General features: G+C 44.9%; 1 protein-coding gene across 2 annotated transcripts in view; it reads right to left on the reverse strand.

Annotated features, from left to right (window-relative positions):
* The window catches only part of ATXN10 (ataxin 10), a 161,627-nt gene that overhangs the window by 43,733 nt on the left and 93,464 nt on the right, over positions 1–24,430 (reverse strand). The window lies entirely within an intron of this gene.

Below are 24,430 nucleotides of genomic sequence, written 5' to 3' on the forward strand. Positions count from 1 at the left end.
CAATACCTGCCTTCCAGAAAGTGTTCACTAAAATGGCAGACAGTAATACAATCTTCTTTATTTGTCCTTCTACTTAGGGCATTTTTGTTGCACTCTTTGCAAAGAACTTTAAACTAGCAGAATTATAAGGGAAGAAGCTTAGACACAGGGTTATCTTGCCACTATAACCATTTCTTGAAGATGGTTTCATCAACAAAACATCAAAAGCTGACCAGCGAAGTAGTTGGGAGAGCTAGATGAAAGACCTCTGTTTTCAAGCAGAAACGGGGAAAATGAATCAAGATGTGAACTGATCTCAAATGTACTTGAGTGCACATGACTTAAAGCTCTACTCCACTTAGCGGCCTCCTTATAAAGTGCCATGAGATATGACTTGAGAAAGCAGTAAGACCAGAAAGGGGTCAGTAAACCGTGTCAGTGGCAGAGAAAACAAAGCAGCTCGGGAAAGCTGTGCTGGGACATCTGCGCGATCACGCACAGCTATGGTTAGAACAAAAATAACCCATATAGCAAGTTTTTAAAAATATGCATTCCACCCCTGCTTCTTCGGGTGTGATTCCCACCCCTACCACATCATCTACGGTGTCACACTTCAGTGCCTGAACAAACAGAAATCTGTCCGGAACACACTCAGTCTTTAATTTTTAACCCATGGACGGAATCTCAAGTGCTCGCTCTAATACAGTGAGCTCCCTGCCACTAATAAATACAGACTTGGAAACGATTTATCAACTTCCCCGTGGTGTTAAAAAAAAAAAAAAAGAAAAAAAGAAGGACCTGCTGAGAGCTCACGTCTCTAGCCAAAACCCGGAATCTTGGCACACGTTGGCCCTTGGGAGGAGTATCTTGATCTGGGCCCTGCGAGGAGCCCTATGTCCTGCGGGCAGAGGGAGGGAGGAAGCCAGCAGGGGAGCCCGAGGAAACCAACATGCTGTCCTTCTCTCCATGGCCGGCCGCCTATGAATCTTGACTGACATGCCGACAGCCTATTGTGGTCTCTCAAGAAAGCCCCACTGTCACCTTGCAGGTGCAGATTACAGTGAGGGGAATATGTCTATGAATAGAGGTGACATGTTTCAGAAAACTCATCCGTCGGCACCAGCAAGAAGCTTGGTGCTCCTAACAGCTCTGCAAGGTAGGAATCGGTGTTCTCTGAGAGATCAAGAAAATGTGATCTGTAGCTTGTTACCAGTCACGGAGAGGAGTGAGCAGCAAAGCCCGGGTCTGTTAAAACTTCAAGGTTTTATTTGACTGCACCATACAAACCGCAGGAGGGGATTTCTAGTCCCAAGACAACAGTAAATGTGCTGGGAAATCTCAACGTGTAGAGCCAAGAGTACTCGGGATGGAGAAGGGGAGAAGGGCCAGCGAGGCACAGCCATGGCCCTGGGAATGGCCACAAGCATGGGGACAGTGTGTCGCAGGCCCCGCAGACCAGGAAGGGCCTGTGGTGACAAATGCAGCAGCCCCCCAAGCAGGAAAGACCTGGCCGGTGTGCAGTGCCCTCAGGAACCTCACCACCAGCATGATATGAACACCAGAGCACCATCTTCGGGTCCTTTCCCTAGGCTGATTCTCTGTTTGCGGACACCCTACAATGATCTACTCATCTGACAAAACTTGAAAATAGAGCTACTCTGTGACAGACCCTACAGTGGTGGCCAGTGGGTGAATCAGGCTCATTTACTGCTCTCACCACAGTCAGGGTGGGGTGGGGATAAGGGAGCAAGGAAGGCCCCAGAGACGAGAGAACACATCCTTCATTTCCAGAACCGGTGGGAACACAATGCGCCATGGGGACACAGAGAGGCCTTGGAGGCCAAGCTTGTGAGTTTCACTTTGATCCTGAAGGCAACAGAAAAGACTTCATGTAGAGATCTGTGTTTCAAAACACATATTTTATTTTAAAATTTAATTTCCTACAGTACAGTGTACAAATCTTAAGTGTAGTGTGTAGGCGTTTTATATATGTACACGAATGTGCAACTATCACTCAGATCAAGACAAAGAACATTCCAGCACCCAGAGGCTCTCTGTGTCCCCTACTAGTAACCAATACTCTACCCTCTTAGATTATTTCTGCCTGTTCTGGAATCTGGGTAAATGGAGCCATACAGTTTGCACTCTCTTGTGTGGGTTTTCGCTGCTAACATATTGCTACCGATCACAGGAGCTTGTCCTTCCTCATTGCTGTGTATTATTCCACTGTACGAACATACCAGGCTGTTCTTTCATCCATTCTATCAGCGATGGACATTCGGAGTTTCTCCAGCGTGAGGCTCTTACGAGTAAGGCTGCTATGAACATTCAGGCACATGATTCCTGGTGGACATAAGCATTCATTTCTAGGGCATATACCCAGGTAATTGCTGGTTTAGGAAAACAAATTATTTCACACAAAGACTATCTTGTTATGCTTTTGTTGAACATGCTGGTTGACGTAACCTAGACTAAGATAATGTAAGCAGGTCTTACTCATTAAGAATAAAAGACTGAAAACAAGATCTCTTCTTATTTTAATAGGACAGATGGGTTGATGAAATCGTAAACGTTTCCAGAGAGGTGGGTCACTCACTATCCACAAGCTAATCCAAGGAAACACAACCCAGTCTCGACCCTCCTGAATCTGTGTAGGCTTTTTGTCAAAACTGGATAATTGTTCCTTTGACCCTCTTCCTTTCTCTCCTTCTGGGACTCTGATGACAGAATCTTAGACCATATATTAGAACCTTACATGTCCCTGAAGCTCCGACAATTTTTCCCCCGTCTATTTTCTTTCTGTTGTTCAGACTGGATAATTTTTATTTTATCCTCAAGTTCACGAATTTTCTCCTCCGTCGTCCCCACTGTGCTCCAAGCCCACCCATTGGGTTTTTACATTTTATTTTGGGTTACTGTATTTCTCATTCCTAAAATTTCTATTTGGCTTTTCTTTACATCTCCTGCTTCTTGGCGGAGATGTCCTATTTCCTCCTTTGCTTCAAGTTCCTAACTGCTCACTGAAGCACTTTCATGAATGCTGCTTTAAAATCCTTGTCAGATAATTCCAGCATCTGTGTCATCTAGGTGTGGCATCTCTTGATTGCCTCTGCTCATTCAGGTTGAGATTTGCCTGGCTCTTGGCATTACGCGTGATTTTTACTTGTACTGCAAACATTTTGGGTGCAATGTTATGAGACTGTGAATCTTGAGCAGATGTCCCCGTTTTAGCGGCCTCCTCTAACACCATGACAGCAAGGGAGTGGGGGTGAGGGGCAGCATCTGCCACTACCAGGCGGGGGTCTCTCCTGACAGTGGAGGTGTGGTGGGGCGTCGGGGGCTTGCCGCCTTACTGCTCTATGCCTCTGATTCCGGAACAGGGGGGAGTTCTGGTGCCCCACATAGCCTCTACCAACAGCACAGCTGGGCAGGGGAGGGAGGATGCCTGTTACTGTTGAGCAGGAATCAAAGCCCCGGCTCCCCATCCACTCTTCTCCAACTCCACCAGCGGGGGGATGGGCACCTCATTCCATCCAGGTGAAGGTAGAAGTCTAGGCTCCCCACCTGCCCTTTGCTGATGAGGGTGGTATCTGTCTGAAGTAGGGCAGTTATCGTTTGAGGTTTGCCTTGCTAAAGTGCCCCTTTCTTGGTCCTTTGGCAAGAAAGAGCAAGCTTCTCTCGGGGGGTTTTTGTCTGCAGCCACTGGTGTTTCTGGACTGACCCCTTCTCTAACACCCAGTCTGAGACACCCAGGGAACATATCCTTGGGCTCTTCCTGGAGTCCTGAGGCTCCTAGGCAGCCTGCCTTCTTCTCTCCATCCTTCAGAAGATTCCTTTGTTTACGTATGACGTCCAGGGATTCTAGCTGTGCTTATTAGCAGGAGGAACGTAAGAGAAGGGCACCTATGCCACCATGATCCAGGACCGGAGGTCTGATTCCCAGTATAGGCGTCTCTTCAAGGTGCAAAGGACTTACATTAGGAGATAAAAAAAGAAGTCTGATCGAGGTTTGGATCCGAGAAGACTGGGGTGCACGTGTGCACACAGAATTAAGCCTGGCTGCAATTCACTAAGGCTCCGTCCAGCACTGCTCCTGTTATGTGGTCCATCCTGATCCTCCCAAGAAGCCTCTGAGGCAGGACTTCCTGCTGTCCCATTTCCTGAGGGGGAACGAGGCTCACACAGGGTCACTGCCAGTCCACAGCTGGGCTAGGGTTTGGACCTCGAGCTATCTCCCTCTAGAACTAGAGCCCCTAACCACCACACTACACAAAGCCTTTCGCCACGAGCCGCACTCCAAAATAGGCAGTAAGGAGGCACTGATTCACCCTCTGCTGTCTTCGAACCATACACTGTGAACACAGCCAATAATCAGGAGCTTAAAATTATACACTCTTCCCTTTTACCTTTATAATTCCTCTTTTTTAAACTATAACAGCCCAAACTTTGATAGTGCTCTACAATTTAGAGTTCACAGCTATGATCTCATGAACCCTCCTAGCAATCCTATGAGGTGGGTATCTTCTTTTTTTGTTCCATTAAGTTTCTTATTTTAATTCCAGTATAGTTAACGTACAGTTTAATAATAGCTTCAGGTAAACAGTATAGCGATTCGACAATTCTAAACATTACTCGGCACTCACCGTGGTAAGTCTATCGTTAATCCCCATCCCCTATTTCCCCCACCCCCTACCCACCTGCCCTCTGACAGCCATCAGTTTGTTCTCTATACTTCAGTCTGTTTCTTGGTTTGTCGCTCTTTTTTCCTTTGTTCATTTGTTTTGTTTCTTAAATTCCACATATGAGTAAAATCACATGGTATCTGTCTTTCTCTAACTTATGTCACTTAGCATAATACTCTATAGCTCCATCCATGTTGTTGCAAATGGCAAGATTTCTTTCTTTTTTATGGCTGAACAATATTCTGTTGTATATCTACACCACATCTTCTTTATCCATCCATCTATCAGTGGACACTTGGGCTGCTTCCATAATTGTGGATAATGCTGCAATGAACATCGGGGTGCATGTAACCCTTTGAATTAGTATTTTTGTATTCTTTGGATACATACTGCCCAGTAGTGTGATTGCTGGATCAACAGGGTACGTTCTATTTTTAACTTTCTGAGGAACCTCCTCACTGTTTTCCACAGTGGCTGCACCAGTTTGCATTCCCACCAACAGTGCACGAGGGTTTCCCTTTTTCCACATCCTCGCCAACACCTGTTGTTTCTTGTGCTTTTGATTTTAAGCCATTCTGACAGGTGTGAGGTCATATCTCACTGTGATTTGCATTTCCTTGATGATGAATGATGTGGAGCATCTTTTCACGTGCCTTTTGGCCATCTAAATGCCTTCTCTGGAGAAATGTCTGTTCATATCTTCCGCCCATTTTTTAATTAGATTATCTGTTTTTTGGGTGTTGAGTTGTATTAGTTCTTTACATATTTTAGATACTAACCCTTTAACAGATATGTCATCTGCAATATTTCCCCCCTCCCCTCCATTTCATAGGTTGTCTTTTAGTTTTACGTGTTGCTTCCTTTGCCATACAGGAGCTTTTTATTTTGAAGTAGTCCCAGTTGTTTATTTTTTGCTTTTATTTCCCTTGCCTCAGGAGACATATCTAGAAAAATGTGGCCACGGCTGACGTCAGAGACATTACTACCTTTTCTCTATTCCAGGATTTTTATGGTTTCAGGTCTCACATTTACGTCTTTAATCCATTTTGAGTTTATTTTTGTGTATGGCGCAAGGAAGTGGTCCAGTCTCATTCTTTTGCATGCTGTTGTCCAGTTTTCCCAACACTATTTGTTGAAAAGACTGATTTTTTCCCGTTGCATATTCTTGCCTCCTTTGTCAGAGATTAATTGACCATATAATTGTGGATTTCTAGGTTTTCTATTCTGTTCCACTGATCTATGTATCCATTTTTGTGCCACTACCATACTGTTTTGATTATTACAGCTTTGTGATAAAACTTGAAGTCTGGAATTGTGACGCCTCCAGCTTTACTTTCTTTTTCATGATTGCTTTGGCTATTAGGGGTCTTTTGTGGTTCCATTCAAATTTTAGGATTGTTTGTCCTACTTCTGTGACAAATGCTGTTGGTATTTTGATAAGGATTGCATTAAATCTGTAGACTGCTTTGGGTAGTATAGACATTTTAACAATATCTGTTCTTCCAATCCATGAGCACGGGATGTCTTTCCATTTCTTTGTGTCATCTTCAATTTCTTTCATCAGTGTTTTATAATCTTCAGAGTACAGGTCCTTCACCTCTTTGGTTAGGTTTATTCCTAGGTATTTAATTATTTTTGGTGCAATTGTAAATGGGGCTGTCTTCTTAATTTCTCTTTCTGCTGCTTAATTATTAGCATATAGAAATGCAATGGATTTCTGTATACTGATTTTGTATCCTGTGACCTTACTGAAATCATTTAACAGTTCTAGTAGTTTTTTGGTGGTCTTCAGGGTTTTCTATATATAGTACCATGTCATCTGCAAACAGTGAAAGTTTAGTTCTTCCTTACCAATTTGGATGCCTTTCATTTCTTCTTCTCTGACTGCTGTGGCTAGGATTTCCAGCACTCTGTTGAATACAAGTGGTGAGGGTGGACATCCTTCTCTCGTTCCTGACCTTAGAGGGAAAACTCTCAGTTTTTCTCCATTGAGTAAGATGTTAGCTGTGGGTTTTTCATGTATGGCCTTGATTATGTCAGGGTATGTTCCCTCTACACCTACTTTGTTGAGGGTTTTTATCATGAATGGATGTTTTACTTCTGTGTCTACTGAAATGATCATATGGTTTTTATCCTTTCTCCTATTGATGTAATATGTCACATTGATTTTATAATTCTTCAGGATTTCATGAATTTGGAATATGGTAGATATTAAGTCATAGATAATATTAACCTATGTTTTTAAGGGTAATGACTCCCGGTAAAATCATTTGAGTGTATTTTTCCACTTTACTTCTTTATCAACCAGTGATTTTTTTTTTAGAATATATTACTAATTACTAAATATCCTAAAAATGAAAGTTCCAGAAGAATGACATATTTTCAAATAAAGTAAAAATGTTTTTTTCTTTGTATTTTCAAAAAGCATATATGAATTTTATTTAATCTCTGCCAGAAGACAACCCATGAACTGTAGATTTAATTTTCACCTCTGTAATTATACAACACCATCCTGAATTGATTATTTCACATCATATACATTTTTAGGTATTAACATTTCCTACAGAGTAATTTGCCAAAGGGAGAGTGCTATAGGAAAAAGGATAGAGCATAACAGAAAAATGGCAGAGCTGCCCAGTGAGCACCTGAAATCACTGCTAGCGGTCACAGCCACTTGCTGCAGTGGCAAGTCTAGTCTTTGAAAGCTCCCAGCCATGCAGGTTTTCCACCTTTCCACCTTAAACAGACAAAACAACACAACACAACACAGCCCTCTTCCTTCTCATCCATCTTTAGTCTTGTGAATGATATTCTGGAATCTCAGAACGTCAGAACTGGAAAGTTCTGACAGGTAAATACATGGTGCTTCACGACGACACCCCCACCTACAGGTGAGGGCCATGAGAGGCATTATCCTGATTAGGCAGATGAGGAAACTGATAACATCTCAGAAAGAGTAGGGCCCTGTCCCTCTAATACCATGCATTCTTTACTTAGAACCATGAAGACCAAAGGTGTCATGTCATTACGTGAAGGAAAAATGGCAGATCTAGCAGGAGAGAAAAAACAATACAAAGCCTTCTATTTTGGGGACTCTGGTCAAAGAGAAAATTCACAAATTACATAATCAGAGCTGAAAAGGACCTGGAAAAATGTGGTCCAATCTCCTCACTTTAGAACTGAAAAAATTAGCAAAATGAAGTTATTTTCCCCAAGTCATACAATCAGGGGCCTCTAGCTCCTTTGATGCTATGTATTCATTCCACTCACCAATTAACTCTACCTTACTCCCTATACCTGTCCAAGTACCAACATGTAAAATACTCAGGTCCTAGGACCTTGTGCACTAACACCAACTTAATTAGAGTATCAATATTTAATGTATATAAAGAAACTAGTATCAATCTTATATTTTCAAATATTAATCTTCCGTCTTAAAACATAATCACCACTGCAACGAATATGAGCCTTTCAGCTTATCCTTACATTCCTCAGTACTCTTTCTCCCTACTCTTAATTGGATTCGAAGAACCTCAGAAGTCCAAGGAATCTGATGTCTAATAAGAATTTTAAAATATGGAATGAGCATAAAATGCTAGAGTTAGCTCCAAGTTCCACAGGTGAATATGGAAGGGGTCGGTGGTATCAGATTTTCTACTTTTCCTGCTCTCATCTTCTGCAACTGAGCAGCCCACTGTACCAAGAGCAATCTGTGAATTCACACTGCTCTGAGCTGGAACTACACAGTGACACTATTTTACTTACACACAGTTTCCTATGAGCCATTCCCTCTCTTGATGAAGCTAACTGCCCCTTGTTACTTCTAGTTATTCATTCTTTCAGTAAAAACCTCATGGACAGTAAACATGGAATTGTAAGGGTTGCAACCTTGAATTGAGTTTCTACTTTGTTTTACACATTAACAACCCTATACTCAGCATAATAATAATAGCTAACATCATAGGGCACGTATTCTATTTATGATCACCTATGCCCAGGAATGTTCTAAGTGTGCTTTTATAAGTATTAATTTATTAAACCCTCCCTGTGCAGTATGCACTATTATTATTCTCGCCAAACACATTTCACTGGAATGTAAGCCCCGCGAGAGCAGGTATGGTGTTTTTTTCTTCACTGCTACACTTCCTCAGCCTACAACAGTCCTCGGCACATGGCAAGCACATAACATTCATTGAATGAATAAATAAATGACATTCGTAGAGGAAGAATTAAGGTACGAAGAGGTCACAGAACATGATCGAGGTCACACAGTTACTGAGTGGCACGGCTGAGACTCAAACCACTGTTTTTTGATTGCATTACATCAGGAAGCAGCAAACTTTTTCTGTAAAGAGCCAGAAAATAAGTAGTTTAGGCTCTGCAAACCATTCGGGATTCTGTCACACCTACCTGACGATGTTGGTGTAACATGTTAACAGCCAGAGACAATACTAAAGGAATGGACATGGCTGTGTCTCAATAAAACTTTATTTATAAGAAGAGGCCAATAGGCTATAGTTCGCCAACCTCTGCATTAAGTCCTCACAACAATCAAGCAAAGTAGATGAATGGGAGCCAGAGAGTCAGCTATTAAAGGGCTTTGTCCCAGGTCACACTGTGGACCTGAAAGTTCACACCCTTTCCATTAAACCTCACGGTCTCTATGAAAGGGAGACCTGCAGATCTACAGTGCACTCAAAATTGGATTTTACACTTTTATGCTACAAACCAGAGCCCCGACTCTCTCTTCCATTTTGAAATGAGAACACTGACCTCAGCGGGCTGTCGGAGCGTAAGTGCACAGGCAGGTGTGGAGGGGCGTGGGCAAGGGCACAGATATAGTTAATCCAAAATCTGTTTTCACAAGAAAATCTGACCTTACATTAAGCACCGTGATTTGGAAACAATGAAAAGACTCCATCTGGAAGACAGGTAGGGCACAGGATTGGCCATTTCTGTTCTCATAAGGAAAACAGCCTAACCAAAACTAAACACTAACCTGGTTAAACGTGAGGCTGAACATAGCTGAATGCATTAATCATCAGACAGGATAATAAAGGAAAATATGCAAGCTCTCCCCCAACTGTTTACCACTTGTATTTTTCTTGGAACAGAAATGTATTTTATATATTATATGAACCTGTAAAAAACACATACCTGTAAAATATTTGAACACATACTCTGTATGAAGAGTACTAAAACATGAAATATTCTATCATTATAAAAGAATTTTGAGTTCACAAAGGTTTAAACACTCACCCGACTCCAGCTATGGTAACAACTACATAACGAAACTTCATGCTAACATAACTGCACTTTATGCTAACTGGATAATCTTGATAATTATAGACTATTCAGTATGTAGCAAAGTATGACATACTTCTCCTTCATGCTGGCCAATGTGAGGAACTATGTGGTTACCACTTAGGAGAAACACCGTAAAATTTAAATAGAAAAGTCCTAATAAATTATTTTCAAAATTAAAAGTAGCTTTTTGATTAAGATTAGTGCTCATATATTTATAAAATCATTCAAGCCCAGTGCTATCCACTCTCCGACTGACATAAATATATTACTTGGCTCAGGAAGTTCAACTCAATACATTCATTTACTGAGAAATCATGTGCAAACTGATATGTGAAAATAAAAAGCTGAGAAAGGCATAGTCCTCCCATCAAGAAATTTTACAAACTCACGTTTATCTCAGGCTCACTGGCACAAAGATGAATTTCATTAGAATATAAATGCTTTAAGAACAGTGGCGGCAGCAGTTTTTATTTTGGGATGACGTCATCTACCAAGAATCACTGGATGGACTTACGTAAATGCAACCCTGCGAGATATAACGCAGGCATTCTTTTTGTCTGTGGAGAAAGCTGGGTTTCAGTTGTTCTTACCCCAAGTCACACAGCTAGCAAGCACCTGCTGCCTTCAAGTCCAAACGCTCCTTCCACCCCACACTTGAATTCCCTCAAATTCCCAGGGGTCTAGCTCTGAGGTCCAAAAATAGGTCTCAAGGAGTCTGTGGCCCCTGCCAAGTGTATAAAAAGTGTACGGCTCTGGTGTGTAAACTTTTCTGAAAGGGTTAACTTAAAAGAGAAAAAAATGAAGGATGGTCCAATGAAAGATACATCTCACGTAGCATACCTGGCAAGTACAGTCACAGTCTTGCAGAGCCCTTTCAAAAACCTACTGCTCCCAGCTGCTGATACACTTCTGAACAGAGAGCGATGTACCTTTCCTCTCTGACCGTGAGAACGGAAGTGCTCTGACAGAACCCAGCCCCACAGACGCAACTCTCCCACCAGAATGGCAGGACCCGTCTGCTCTCTTTCACCTTGAGAAACACACCACACCCACGCACGAGTTACAAGGCCCAAGACAAACACCACCGCAAAATGTTCGGCTCACCGGAGACCATTTTTGCTCTTCTAGAAATAGGAAGATTCATTCTACAATTCTCTGGAGAGTTTATCTGGAGGGGCCGCCGCCGTGCACCACTCCAATTTCTTCCCACACCCCGTGACTCGAGAGAGTGTTTTCAGCAAAGATGATGCTTTTGCAAACCTTCAGTGATGTGCACATCACACTGCCTCGTAAAGCGCGAAGTGTGGTAAAAAGATGAGTTATTATTAACAAATTGGTGGGCGGATTAAGGTTGAGGGACGCGCTGCCCATGGTGGAGCCCCTGTGCTGTGGTGTTTTCCTCAGGCCCAGGGTTACAGAGTGTATCACCGTCCTGATCTTAAGGACATGAAAGGATGTGAAAACCAGAGTTCAGAGATCACGTGACATGCTCAAGGGCGATGACACGCAGCCGTGGGCTCTCCGGAGGGCCGACCTCGAGCTCGAGCTGAGGGACGGATGGACGGACGGATGGACAAGTGGGCGGGCGGGCACAGGCTGGGATGGAGCTAGGGGGCTGAGGAGGGGCCACATGGCAGCTCCCCTTCCTCTCCTGAGCTCCAGGTTTCTGTTCAACAACGAAGGGGGGCTCATCTCACTTCAGGCTGCTGTGAGGGCCTGAATGAGGTGACAGAAGCTTCCACGGTTGGTGTCATCGTGTGAGAGGGCGTGAAGACCTGCTTCACGACCTAAGGCTGGGCAGGAAAGGTGTCGGTGCACACGCTAAAACGGCCCAAAGCCTCACTCTAGCCACATTTTCCAATATTCACTGTATTTTAATAAAATCGAAACACTACCAAGTAGTTACTTCTGAATCTCATTCAGCAGGCAAATAAGCCAATGTTTGAACAGAATAAAGCCGGCTTCACGTGGACTAAACGGGAACTTGCAGCAAGTGGAGCTCCCCTTCTACAAACCCTCACAGTGCTTGTGCTCTCCAACTTCAGTCTTAATTTCCTATAAAATATGAATGAAGCTGCCTAATAGACGGAGTGCTTAAGCCAGCAGTCCTCACGCTGAGCTCCGTCTCCGAGCCAGGGAGCTACTGGTGTTGCTGCCAATTCAACACAAAGAGGCATCTTGATGTGTGTGTCACAGACGCCCACACTCTTTTGTGGGCGCACATCGATCTTCTTTCCCCTGCCCACTCCGCCCCTCCTTTTCTAAGGATGGTTAAGGACTGAGGGGCAGTGTTTCTCAGAGACGATCCCAGGGCGGAATACAACCGCTGGAAACAGTGGGGTCCTGATCTGCATGGTCAGTAAGTGCCTCTGGTGATCGGACACTAGTGTTTTAGGGTTATGGGGCGGGTGGGGGGGAATGGAGGGGAAGAAAACAAAGCAGGAAACTAATGTTTCCCACCCCCGAGACCCCATGTCCACTTTGTAAAAAACCATTTAAAATTCGTTTTCCCTCTTCAAGAACCTGGTGCTGATGATTTCCTGGAACTGGACCCTCTGCTGTCTAGCACTGGTCAGGGCCTGGGAGGCAGCGGGTGTCAGGACGGCACTTGGGAGTCTCACAGTACGCATCTCTTTCAACGAAGCAGTGTTCTCCCCCTCCAAGGCAGCTCTGGTTTTCCCAGGGAAGGGGCTGGAGACCCTGAGAGTTCACCCACTGAGCTGCCTGCTCTCACGCTCTCCCTAGACTGTCTTAACTGTAAAACTGGAAGAGAGACAGGGTCCACTGGGGACAGGCACAGCATCTGCTCACTCTCTCCACTAGGCAAACGATATGCGGCCAAAGACGCCCCTGGGGAAACTGTCAAGAGAAGGTGGTGGTGTACCGCGTAGCAGGTGCAGGCCCACACCATGCAGCAGCAGACTGTCACAGGGGCTTCCTGTGAACGCAGGCGCGGGCACACGCGCACACACACACACACACACACACACACACACACACACACACAGGGATGGGGGGGAGCTAGAGCACATGGTATAGAATGCCCCTTTCTGTCCAAAAGCCCAGAAGATGCTTGGTTGCCATGGTTTCGCATTTCTTTACAATTCAGTCCTACTAGCCATTCTCTGTACCCAGAAGGACTGGAATAAGTGAGAACTCTCCACAGTTAATTCCAGAATAGGAAATCTTGACATACAAATAGGCCTGAGCATAAATATAACTACTTTTCTCTTGTTCTTCCAACAGTTGGGTTTTTTTTTAACATCATGCCATTTTCTTTCTTTCTTTTGACTTTTTCTTGTGATTATTTTTTAGTTTTCTCTTCAATTTTAATAATTCTCCATTCAGTAAAAAGTGATTTCTGTTCCCATTCAGCACTGTCGGAGGGAAGAGACAGACACTGCGGCGTAATCAGCAAAGGCTTAGCAGTGCAAGATGACAAGAAACGGCAATCAAAGGCACACAGATTGAAAAGGAGGAAACAAGCTCACCCTCATTCACAGAGGATATGCTTGTCTACGTACAAAATGCCAGGGAATCTATTTTTTAAAACCCGTAGAGTAAGTGAGCTTAGCAAGGCCACAGGATCCAAGGCCAACACAGAAAAATCAATCGTATTTCATGTATAAGCAATGAACAACCAGAAACAATCTTTTTTTTAATGCCATTTATAATAGCTCCTCAAAAAGGGAAATATTTAGATATAAATCTAACAAGGCATATACAGGATCTGAATGCTGGAAATGACAAACCATTGATGAAAGAAATCAAAGAAGATCTACACAAATAGGAAAACATTCCTTGCTCATAGGTTGGAAGACTCAGTGCAACAAATATCAATTCTCCCCCAAACCAAGCAGATTTAACTCGACTCCAATCACAATCACAGCAGGTTCTGTAGTTACAGACAAACTATACTCTAGAACCTACATGGATAGGCAAACAAGGCAGAAGAGCTAAAAACGAAGTTGAGAGAATCCCACTACCCAATTTTAAGACTTTATACAAACCTATAGTACTCAAGCCAGTGTGGTACTGGTGAAGAGACATGAAGACCAGTGGTACAGAATAAAGTGTCCAGAGACAGGTCCACACAAATAAGAGCCATCTGATTTCTGACAAAGGTGCACAGGCAATTCAACGGACAAAGGACAGTCTTTCTGACAAATGGTGCTGAAATAATCAGTCGTCTGTATGCAAAAAAAGGCAACTTGACCTAAACTTCACATCTGACACAAAGACTAACTCAAATGGAACATAGATCTAAACATAAAACATAAAGCCATAAAGCTCTTAGGAGAAAACACACGAGAGAGCCTTTGTAATCCTGGACGAGGCAGAGTTCTTAGAAGGGCACTAAAGGCATGACCCATAATAGAAAAAACAGACAAACGAAACTTCATCAAAACTATAAAGCTCTTGCTCTGTCAAAAACAGTCACGGAATTGAGAAGACAAACTACAGACTTGAGAGAAAATACTGTGGCTCACATATCCAACAAAGAAACTGTACCCAGAATATATAAAGAACTCTCAAAACTAACTCAGTTTAAAAATGGGCAAAGGGCTGCACAGACACTTCACCAAAGAAAATACACAGACAGCAAATAAAGCCCGTGAAAAAATGTCCACCATCATTAGCCATTAGGGAAACACAAACAAAAAGAACAAGATCCCACTACACATCTATTAAAAAGGTTAAAATAGGGGCACCTGGGTGGCTCAGTTGGTTAACTGTCTGCCTTTGGCTCAGGTCACGATCTCAGGGTCCTAGGATCGAGCCCCGCGTGCTCAGCGGGGAGGCTGCTTCTCCCTCTACCTCTTCCCCTCCCCCCGCTTGTGCTCATTCCCGTAAATAAATAAATAAAATCTTAAAAAAAAAAAGAATAGTTAAAATAAAAACTAGTGATGATGCCAAGTGCTAACAAGGGCGCGGAGTAACTGGAATTCCACTATACTGCTGGTGGAAATGCAAAATGGTATAGTTACTCTGGAAAATGGTTCGGCGGCTTCTTGTAAAACTAAACAGAGATGATCACAAGATCCAGCAGGCTCACTCCTGGGTATTGGCCCTAGAGAAATAAAAACTTAAGCCTAAATCCAAATGCTCACAGCAGCTTTACTTGTGATGGCTAAAAGCTGGAAACCACCCAAATGTTCAACGGGTGAACAGATGAGGGAATGGAGGTGCACCCACATGATGTCATACTAGTTGGCAGTACCAAGGAATTCACTTTTGATCACTTGGATGACACTATGATGGGAGAAGTCAGTCCCAAAATGTTATATACATCCTATGATTCCCTTTACATGAAACCTTCAAAGAGATAAAGCAAGTGGCAGAGGGCGCCTGGGTGGCTCAGTCGGTTGGGCATCTGCCTTCGGCTCAGGTCACGATTCCAGGGTCCTGGGATTGAGTCCCGCATCAGACTCCCTGCTCAGCGGGGGAGGGGCAGAGGGAGTTTCTAAACAAAACAAACAAAAAAACTAGTGGCAGAAAAGAGAACCCTGGCTGCAGGGGTTATGGTTGGGGAAGGACGTGACACGAGGGGGATTTCTGGGTTGATGGAGCTGTTCTGTATCCTGATTGTGGCAGTGGTGGTTACATGAATCTACATACACATGCAAGAAATTCAAAAAGCTGCATATTCCCCCAAAAAAGTCAATTTTACTGTATGATGATTAACAACAGAAGAAAGAAGCTCAAAAGATACCGAGCTCTAAAGAGATGGAGGAAGGTAGCTTCTGCACTTTCCTCAGTCTCCTGGTTCCCAGGAGGTGTGCTGCATACTCTGGGGTGGTCAGACTGGAGAAGTCTATCTGCAGGAGGAAGTCACGACCAGCTCTTCTGGAATCTTCCCCGAGTGAGTGCTCGCCCTCCAGCAGAGCCTCCGTACTCTCCTGTCAATCACGCAGAAAAGGCTGACCATCCAGCATACCTACGTGCTCTAGAAACTTCTTTAATTCTGGTGTGAAGAAAGAGAGGGAAAAAGAAAGACGCCCCAGGGAAGACTCTGGAAAAGACAGAGATCGTTTGTGGTGCATTTGCCTGGGATGCCCTTGTTGGGAGAGCTGCCAGAGTGGCTGGAATGGCCCACGGAGCCCTTTGGGGATCCAGAATCCCAGCAGAATCCCATTCCTGATGGGATGCAGCCATGAGTGCCCTGGGGAGAACAGGGCCTAAGAGACTGTGGTCCCCCAAAGGTGGTCAGACTCTGCGCCAACAACTGAATGGGAAGACGCAGCCCTGGGAAGCCCACACAGCTGACCTAGCGCTTTCCCAGGCTGGCTGGAAGCTCTTCTGTATGGGAAGGTTGCTATCTTCTTTTTCCAAGTGAACAGTTTCTGAAAGGCCACACAGGGAGCAGCGAGGGAAGCCGGGGTCATTCCCAGGCCATGTGATCAAAGCAGACAGCTCACTGGCTGATGAGTCAAGGCAAAGGGCTAGAAAGTGTGAGGCTGCTGGATCCTGGCCCTTAGCTCTCCTCATGTCAAGAAGCCCTCTCTGACCCTGGGCTGGGCCTGGCAGCAGCGTGCGCTGATGCGCCCACATCTGCCACTGCACAGTGGGCCATGCTTCATCAGGTGCCTCCCTCCCACACTCGGACATCTGCTCTGTGGGGAACCCTCTACCCGATCCGTCCAAGGGCACTTCAGAGCCCCGTCCGGCTACGCTCCAGCTCATTCACACAGCCCTCAGCAATGGTAATTATATATTTTTTGAGCTTGCCCCACAGTCAGAAATACATCTTATATCAACTTCATACACACACACAAGCTCAAACTCCTACAGAAACATACAGGTGTGGGGACATCCAGTCGCTCGTGAATTCACCACATACCATCCCCGATCTTTCTCATGTCATCTGTCCCACCTGCCCCAGTAGTGTTCACATGTGTCGTTCTTGTTAAATAACTCGTGTGAAAAATGAAGCATTTTCTACTCCATCTTATCCTATCTCATTTAAAAAAATTCTGCTTAAAATGGAATTCAAACAGATCTACGTTTCGATCCCACTTTGCTGTAACTGGTTTGTGCAAATTCCTCCTGTGACTTTGGTTCCTCATTTGGACGGGGTAACATGTCCTGTAGGCACAGACTAGCATAAAGCTCAGGGCCCAGCATACAGCAAGCTCTCAGCTTTATTAGACCACAAACACTAAACTCTGCCTTGGGGGCTCTTAGCCTTACCATGTGGGACACAGTCTACTCCAAGGAACTGCATCTGGTATCCTTATTAGAAATCTATGTATAGAGTGGCAAAACACTTGTGGCAAAGTTTACTTTTTATTCAACCAACATACCTAAACCTTGTGTTCCATCAGAAAATTGTATTTTTTTTTTTTTTTTTTTATTTGAGAGAGCGAGAATGGGAGAGAGAGTACATGAGAGAGGAGAGGGTCAGAGGGAGAAGCAGGCTCCTCGCCGAGCAGGGAGCCCGATGCGGGACTCGATCCCGGGACTCCAGGATCATGACCTGAGCCGAAGGCAGTCGCTTAACCAACTGAGCCACCCAGGCGCCCAGAAAATTGTATTTTTTAAACTTCCTGACACCCTTACAAGTTTCTACTCAGATCAGGCTCCCTTACTGTGCACAGAGTCATCATTCAGCAAACATTTTGTGAGTACCTAGCAGGCACTATACCAGGCCACTCAGGCAGACAAAATACGGGAGACATGGCTCCTGGCCAGCAGGTACTCCAAACTAGGTCCGTGGGCCTGTGAATGGGCCTTGGTCCACTTTCCTTGACCAAGTCTATTCAAGACTTTGGCTTTGGCTTCGGCCAAATTGGGACTCACTCTTTTCTTCCTCTGTACCTGTGCCCAGTCCAGGCGATCTCTTCTTTCCCCCACTGGGGTGTTTGTGGCCTTCTGTCCTAATCATGCGGCAAGACTGTGACCATTTCATCCTTAATTCCCCTACCAACCTGTTAGCACAGTGCCCTGCACGAAACAGAGTGTGTGGAAATATTTGTTGTCTATGAATCTAACAATTAAAACATTTATTTGGGAGGGGGCATCCGTCTGCATGACACATGCGACTCTCTTGATCAAGTTTTCAGATTCCATGGTGAATCCCCTTACCCACCAAGAGCTTTCAATCTAAGGTCAACAAAGAAATAACTTTAACATTTCTTAACCTTTTTTTGAAATAGAAATTTCCAAACACACCACAAACTAGAGAGAGAAGTATAATAAATACCCCTATACCCAACACCCAGCTTCCAAAATTACCAACACATTAGCAATCCTTTTTCAAATATGCTCTTCCCACGCATTAATTCTATTTAAAGTAAGCCTTAGACATCAAACCATTTCACTGGCTAATACTTCAGTATATCTAACAGATACCACCTTAACATACGGCATTGCTTTGCTTTGTAAGATTAACTATGATTCCAGGGGCGCCTGGGTGGCTCTGTCAGTTGGGTGTCTACCTTTGGCTCAGGTCATGATCCCAGGATCCTGGGATCGAGTCCCGCATCAGCTCCTTGCTCAGTGAGGAGTCTGCTTCTCCCTCTGCCTGCCGATCCCCCTGCTTGTATTCACTTGCTCTCTCTTACTCTTGCTCGCTCTGACAAATAGATAAAATCTTTTTTTAAAAAAAGATTAACTATGATTCCTCACTATTCTCTAACAGCTAGTCCACGTTCAAATATCCATGGACACCTCCAAAGTGTCCTTCTCCAACAGTGTGTTCAAAGCTGCCCTCAAGCAGAGTCCACACACCACCTTTGGTCAACAGGCTTCCTATATGTCTTTTCAAATTCTCCCCTCTGTTTTCAGGTTGCCCCTGATTGAAGCCACCAGCTGTTTATCTTGTACATTTCCTCTTCTGCATTCAGATGTTGTGTTTACCTTGCTTCTCTACCATCTACATTTTCTCTAAGCTGGCAGTTAGATCGAGAGGTTTGATTTGATCCCAAATATTTCAGCAAGGAAAGTCCACAGGGCCCACTGTACTTCCTACTGCATACCGTCAGGAAGTATGACGTCTGGTTCCCCCCACCCCCCCCACGCCTGTCAGTGATTTCTATCAGTGGGTCCTGGTGCTGGGGCCCGACGTAGCCATTATACAGTTCCACCCCAATTGTTCCACCCTAATGGCTCTCAGCAGGTGCTGATGAAGGATACCTAAATCCTATCGTTCTTTAAGGACTGCAAAAGTAAAACAGTGATTTTTCTTATAACACGGTTCCTTCTTCACTTGTTAGCTGGAATTCTTCTATGAAGAAGTGTCTCTCATCAATTCTTTGATTGCCCTGAAGTACAGTTCAAACTTCCAGAATAATGAATTGGCACCTTAGTCATCTTCAAAAGTGATGGATGAGAATTCTTGCATCTTTAGCATTACACCTTACATCGTGCATTACGAGCATATGGCTTTTTATGTATTTGATATGTTTCAATCCACTACTCGATTTTCCTTTTCATCCTCTGGCCAGCGGATAACCCTTCAAGTAGGTGTTTGTGTTCCTGTGACACCGCCCCCAGAAGTCTGACCCCTTCCAAGGGACATCTTCCCAGCTGTCTGCCCCACCTAGAGCCTACCATTCCTCCAAGACGCCTTGGTTCCTTTTAGAGAAAGGGGATTCAGAAAACACAAAGTGGATGCTACAGGGGCTCATTGCTTTTAGTATTTTTCAGTGAAGAAAGCTAGGAAATATATATTTTCTGGAAGGAAAATTACCAACCATGAATGGATACTGCTTGTCCCGACTCAAACTTCAAACCAAGGGGTTCTAAATGTCTTTGGCTTCTATATTTGTATCTGTTTTATGCTGCAAATCTTGCTTCCTAACAGCACAAACACGACTGCTTGTTTTCTTTATCCTAAATGCAAAGTATGAGACATGCACATAAGTGTGTAAACATGTGTGTGTCTAAGTACATATTTCAGAATAACACTACTGACACTGCTCCTGACAACAGAATGTGCTCTACAATCTCTCTGCGGCGTTTCTGTCCCCAGGATGTATCCCGCTAGTGTGATACAGTTAAAATGCTTTATTCCTTCTTCCCCTCCCACCCCCACTGCTTCTCGCTTTCGTTTGAAGGAATGCCTTTGTATTTGTTAAAATTTGTTAAATTAAGTAAAACACACAGGATTTTGAAGGAAATACTGTAAAACAGGGACATGCAGAGAATTCTCATTTCCATCTCTCTCTATACCACCCCGTCCTCTTAAAGTTTTAAAAAAATTAGTCTTTATTTTCTCACGGTTTCTCTCTGAACATACACGGGAAGGAAAGTGGGCGCGCAAGCGTGTGCATATACAGAGGCACTCACGTTTCTCCCGTGTTCACGGAAGATAGCAGAGTCTGACAGTCTTCGGTGACTGCTGTTCTCATACAACAACAGATCGCTCCACAGAACACAGTGAGGGGGACTTCATCTATTTTTGTAGTGTGTTGTATCTCACCGTATGGATACAAGACTCCTTACTGAGGGACATCTGGGGTGTCTCCAACTTCTGAGAATTATAAATAACATACAGTTAATGGTCCTGAGCTTGTCTCTGGGACAGACTGAGGAGTCCAAGGAGAAACAGGTACTAGCCTAGCCCTGGGGACTGCGGCCGAGGCCCCGGGTGAGACCCAGCATCTCAGCGTGTGGTTTCACGCGAACTTGACTTTTCATGGGCAGGATAGAGCACTACTGTTTCATGGATCCGAGGGCCCTCCATATTTATTTTCATGTTAATTTTCCATTCACATCTTCTACCCATTTTTCTACAGGGCCACTGGTCTTTCTCTTCCTCATTTTAAGAAACGATATCTTACGGGGGCGCCTGGGTGGCTCAGTCGTTAAGAAAAGATATCTTACGGATGTCAGCTCTCTCTGTTTGTGATTAAGTCGCAAATATTTCCCATTTTGTTATTTACTGTTTTACTCCACCTATTTCTTTTGTGCCTTCTAGAGGGTTTTGCTTTCTTCCTGTTTTAAGTACACTTAAATTTACCAAGATTATCTCTTACTGCTTTCAGACTGAGCGATATGAGAAAGTCTTCCCAGCTCTTAGGGTACGAAGGAATTCAGTCATGTTTTCTTCGAACACTTGCAGGTTCAGGTGTTTTAACATGTAGATTTCTGTCATTTGGCACTCCGCCAAACCAGTGCGTGGTCTACAGGATGGATCCAATTTTATCAAAAAGATACTGGGTATCCAGTTCTCCTTAACACCATTTATAAAACCATCCTTCTCTTCCCCCAGTGACCGGAGACACCATCTTTAGCATACATGCAAATCCCCAAAACACTTGTATCTATTTCTGGATTTCTCTATTCTGTCCCATTAGCCTGTTTCTTCATGAGCTAAGACCGTATTATTTTAGTTGTGGAAGGTTTACGTTTTAACATCTGGTAGAATTATCCATCGTTTTTCTTTTTCAGGGACTTTCCTGGCTATTATTGTTCATTTATTCATCTATACAAACCTTATAATCAACTTACCCAGCTCTAGGAAAAAACCCAAGAGTATTACTGAGATCATATTAAATTTAGAAGTTAACGTCAGGAGAAATGCCACCTGCATGAAATTAAGTCTTCCTGCCCCAAGCACACGGTGTCAACAAGGGCCGTTTTCAGGCAGGACACTTCCCTTCTAGTCCCGCCTTGATGAGAAGAACCAATATTTTGAACAGCAAGATTAAGGAATTTGCTAGGAAATAATTTATGTTGGAGGAGTGATTTATGACACAAGGGTTTTAAAACATCTGCACTGAAGGTATGAGTAACCCAAGAGGGGCGAACTTGGCAGTGCTGGGGAGCACGTGGGGGTAGGGGACAGAAGAGCAGCCTCAGACCATGAACCCCGGCAGCAGCCTCTAGAGCAACTTCATGCAATTTTAAAAACTGGGTTTACAGGAGTTAAAATGTGCTCAAAATCCTCGAAGATAAACTCCTGCACAGCTGAATCACCCTCTCTCCGTAACTACTGACAAAGTACGGCTTTCCTGGGACACCTGGGGGCTCAGTTGGTTAAGCGTCTGCCTTCGGCTCAGGTCATGATCCCGGGGGTCCTGGGATGGAGCCCCGCATCAGGCTCCCTGCTCAGCGGGAAGCCTGCTTCTCCCTCTCCCTCTCCCCCTGCTCGTGTTCACTCGGTCTCTCTGACAAATAAATAAAATTAAAAAAAAAAAAAAAAAGGTGGCTTTTCTGAAAGCCTGCTGTGCTCCCCCTGCTCTCTGGTTCCCTCCCGTTGGCTCCTAGACCTGTCTGACTCCTCTACATATTCCTCTGCCGGTCGGCTGCAATCTGCTGCTTTTTATCATTCCTGCACTAAAGGCAAATATTTCTTTCACTGCTTCAGCGTTCCAGGACCGACCCAGGGTTGGGAGGTGATCTCCTCTGAACCACGCCTTCCCCCGCCCCCCAGTCTTTCTACTCTCGGCTTCCCTATCAGCATGACTCTTCAAAATTCCTGAGAGGGTTTTTATCATTTACAAAATAGAAAATTTATCTTATGATCATTTACATTGTAAAAAACAGGATTACTGGAAACAATGGCCAATTAACTGACTGATAATTGAACAGCAGAAACTAAGGATGTCAGGCTCTTCGCAATCAAAGCCCGATAAAGCTTAATAGGACAAGCATTTCTACAGTTGCTGATACACCAGAAGAAGGGGCAGACATTCTAGTTGTTGGACTTTGAGACAGAATGTGTCGAGGAGCAGAAGTATCTGTGAGTTTCACTAACTACTGGCTTACTACATACATGTGTGGTTCTGGAATTTTCTTGTTTGTTCCATCCAGGGAGTCGCATTTTCACACAGTTTTGGATAACCTGCTCTGTTACTTAAGAGCCTATTTAGCGCCTCTTCACTAAAGCATACAAGGATTTGATACCAAAAAAGAGAAAACCCTATCTTAGCTTGAATCTGGCCACAAAAGCCGAGGGGGGAAAAGTCAACAGAACCGCCACTGGTGGAAGACAAAGGATAACAAACAGTGAGTCAGACAGTGAAGTCTGGACGGACAGGCACAACAAACTGGGGTAGCCAAATGCAGAGCTGAGGCCTCCTGGGAGTTCAAGCCCGAAGGTGAAGGACGCACGGAGGAGGGGAGAGCGGCTGTGAGCCCTGCTGATGGGAGAAGCCCTTCCGCCAACTCCCAGCACACACCCTGACCTTGTGCTGATGGGCGACGAGGGGGTGATCAGGAATCTAGCAGCACAGGCCAAAGGTGCTGGCGGGGACGGGGTGGGGGTGCCGACTCAGCCCCCTCTCACGCAGAAGGGGAAAGGGAAAGACGACTCACTGCAGACAACTCGGATCTAGAAACACAGCAAGCTTCTGAAGTTAGGGTCACATACTTCAGTCCCGCACAAGGGGAGAGAGCTCTGGGTCAACTGAGGTCTGGAGGACAAGGTTCCAAGTGCCCGGGATGAAAGACAAGTGGAAAAGCCGCTGGAAAGGCCCAGGGAAGCTGGGTCGGCCCCATTCTGGAGCGGAACTCATTACACAGGTATTACGGTTGTCCCCAGTAACATGGAGTGGCCTGAGAAAAGCAGCAGAGGGAGCCTGGAAAACACTGCAGGAGGACAAAGTGGTGAACGACCCAACACAGTGGCCATCTCACACCCTGCGAGGCTCCTTGCAAATACTTCCCCATTTGATCAGTCTGCACGGAGAGCCTACTTACAACTGGTGCTGTTCTAGGCACCGGAACAGCAAAGAGACATCTGGTCCCTGCCCGCCCTGCCCGCCCTCCCCACACCTCCATCCTGGGACCCAGGGTCCCTGCCCGCCCTCCCTGCACTTACAATCTAGGAATGGGAGTGGGGGTAGGAAGCAGACAAATACAAAACATATCCTGTAAACACACAGAAGGACAGATGGCAGGAAATGTGCCAGAGGAAAGGCAAGTGAGTGCCAAAGGAACAGGAGAGGGGAGGGAATGCGGGGGGGGGGGGCGGTTACAGTTTTAAGGGAGGAGGGGTAGGAGGGCCTCTGATAAGATGAGCAAAAACCCGAGGGAAATGAAGGAGCGAGAATCTGGCAGAGAGAGAAGTACCCAAGGCTGCTGTGGGTGGGAGCGAAGAGCAGAACTGCCGGTGTCAGAGAGAAGTGGGCAAGAGGGATAAAGTCCAAATTCCTCGGCTCGATACTCAAAGGCCTTCCATAATCTTGACCAAACCTTTATTCACCGCCTTATCTCTTAGGAGCCCTCCAAAAGAAAATCTCCTTTCCAGCCGGTTACCTCTTGTTCTCCTGGGAACACATCAGGCCCATGCCCCTACCCTATGCTAGGGACCTGTCAGGCTTGCACTTCCCCCAACCGTCCTGCCCTCCCCGCCCCCCCCATACTCTGCCCAGGGGCAAGCTTCCCCCGCTGAGCGTTAGTTACCAGGGCAGGGAGCGCAGGAAGGCATGGCCACAGGCAGCGTTGTTTTCTACGCTTCCTCCTAGACTAGGGTCACAATAGTCACAACCTCTACTCCAGGAAACAGTCCCTTG

This window comes from Callorhinus ursinus, unplaced genomic scaffold, assembly GCF_003265705.2.
Source record: "Callorhinus ursinus isolate GAN/ISIS: 27379988/994484 unplaced genomic scaffold, GSC_fseal_2.0 scaffold48, whole genome shotgun sequence".
Taxonomy (NCBI): Eukaryota; Metazoa; Chordata; class Mammalia; order Carnivora; family Otariidae; genus Callorhinus; species Callorhinus ursinus.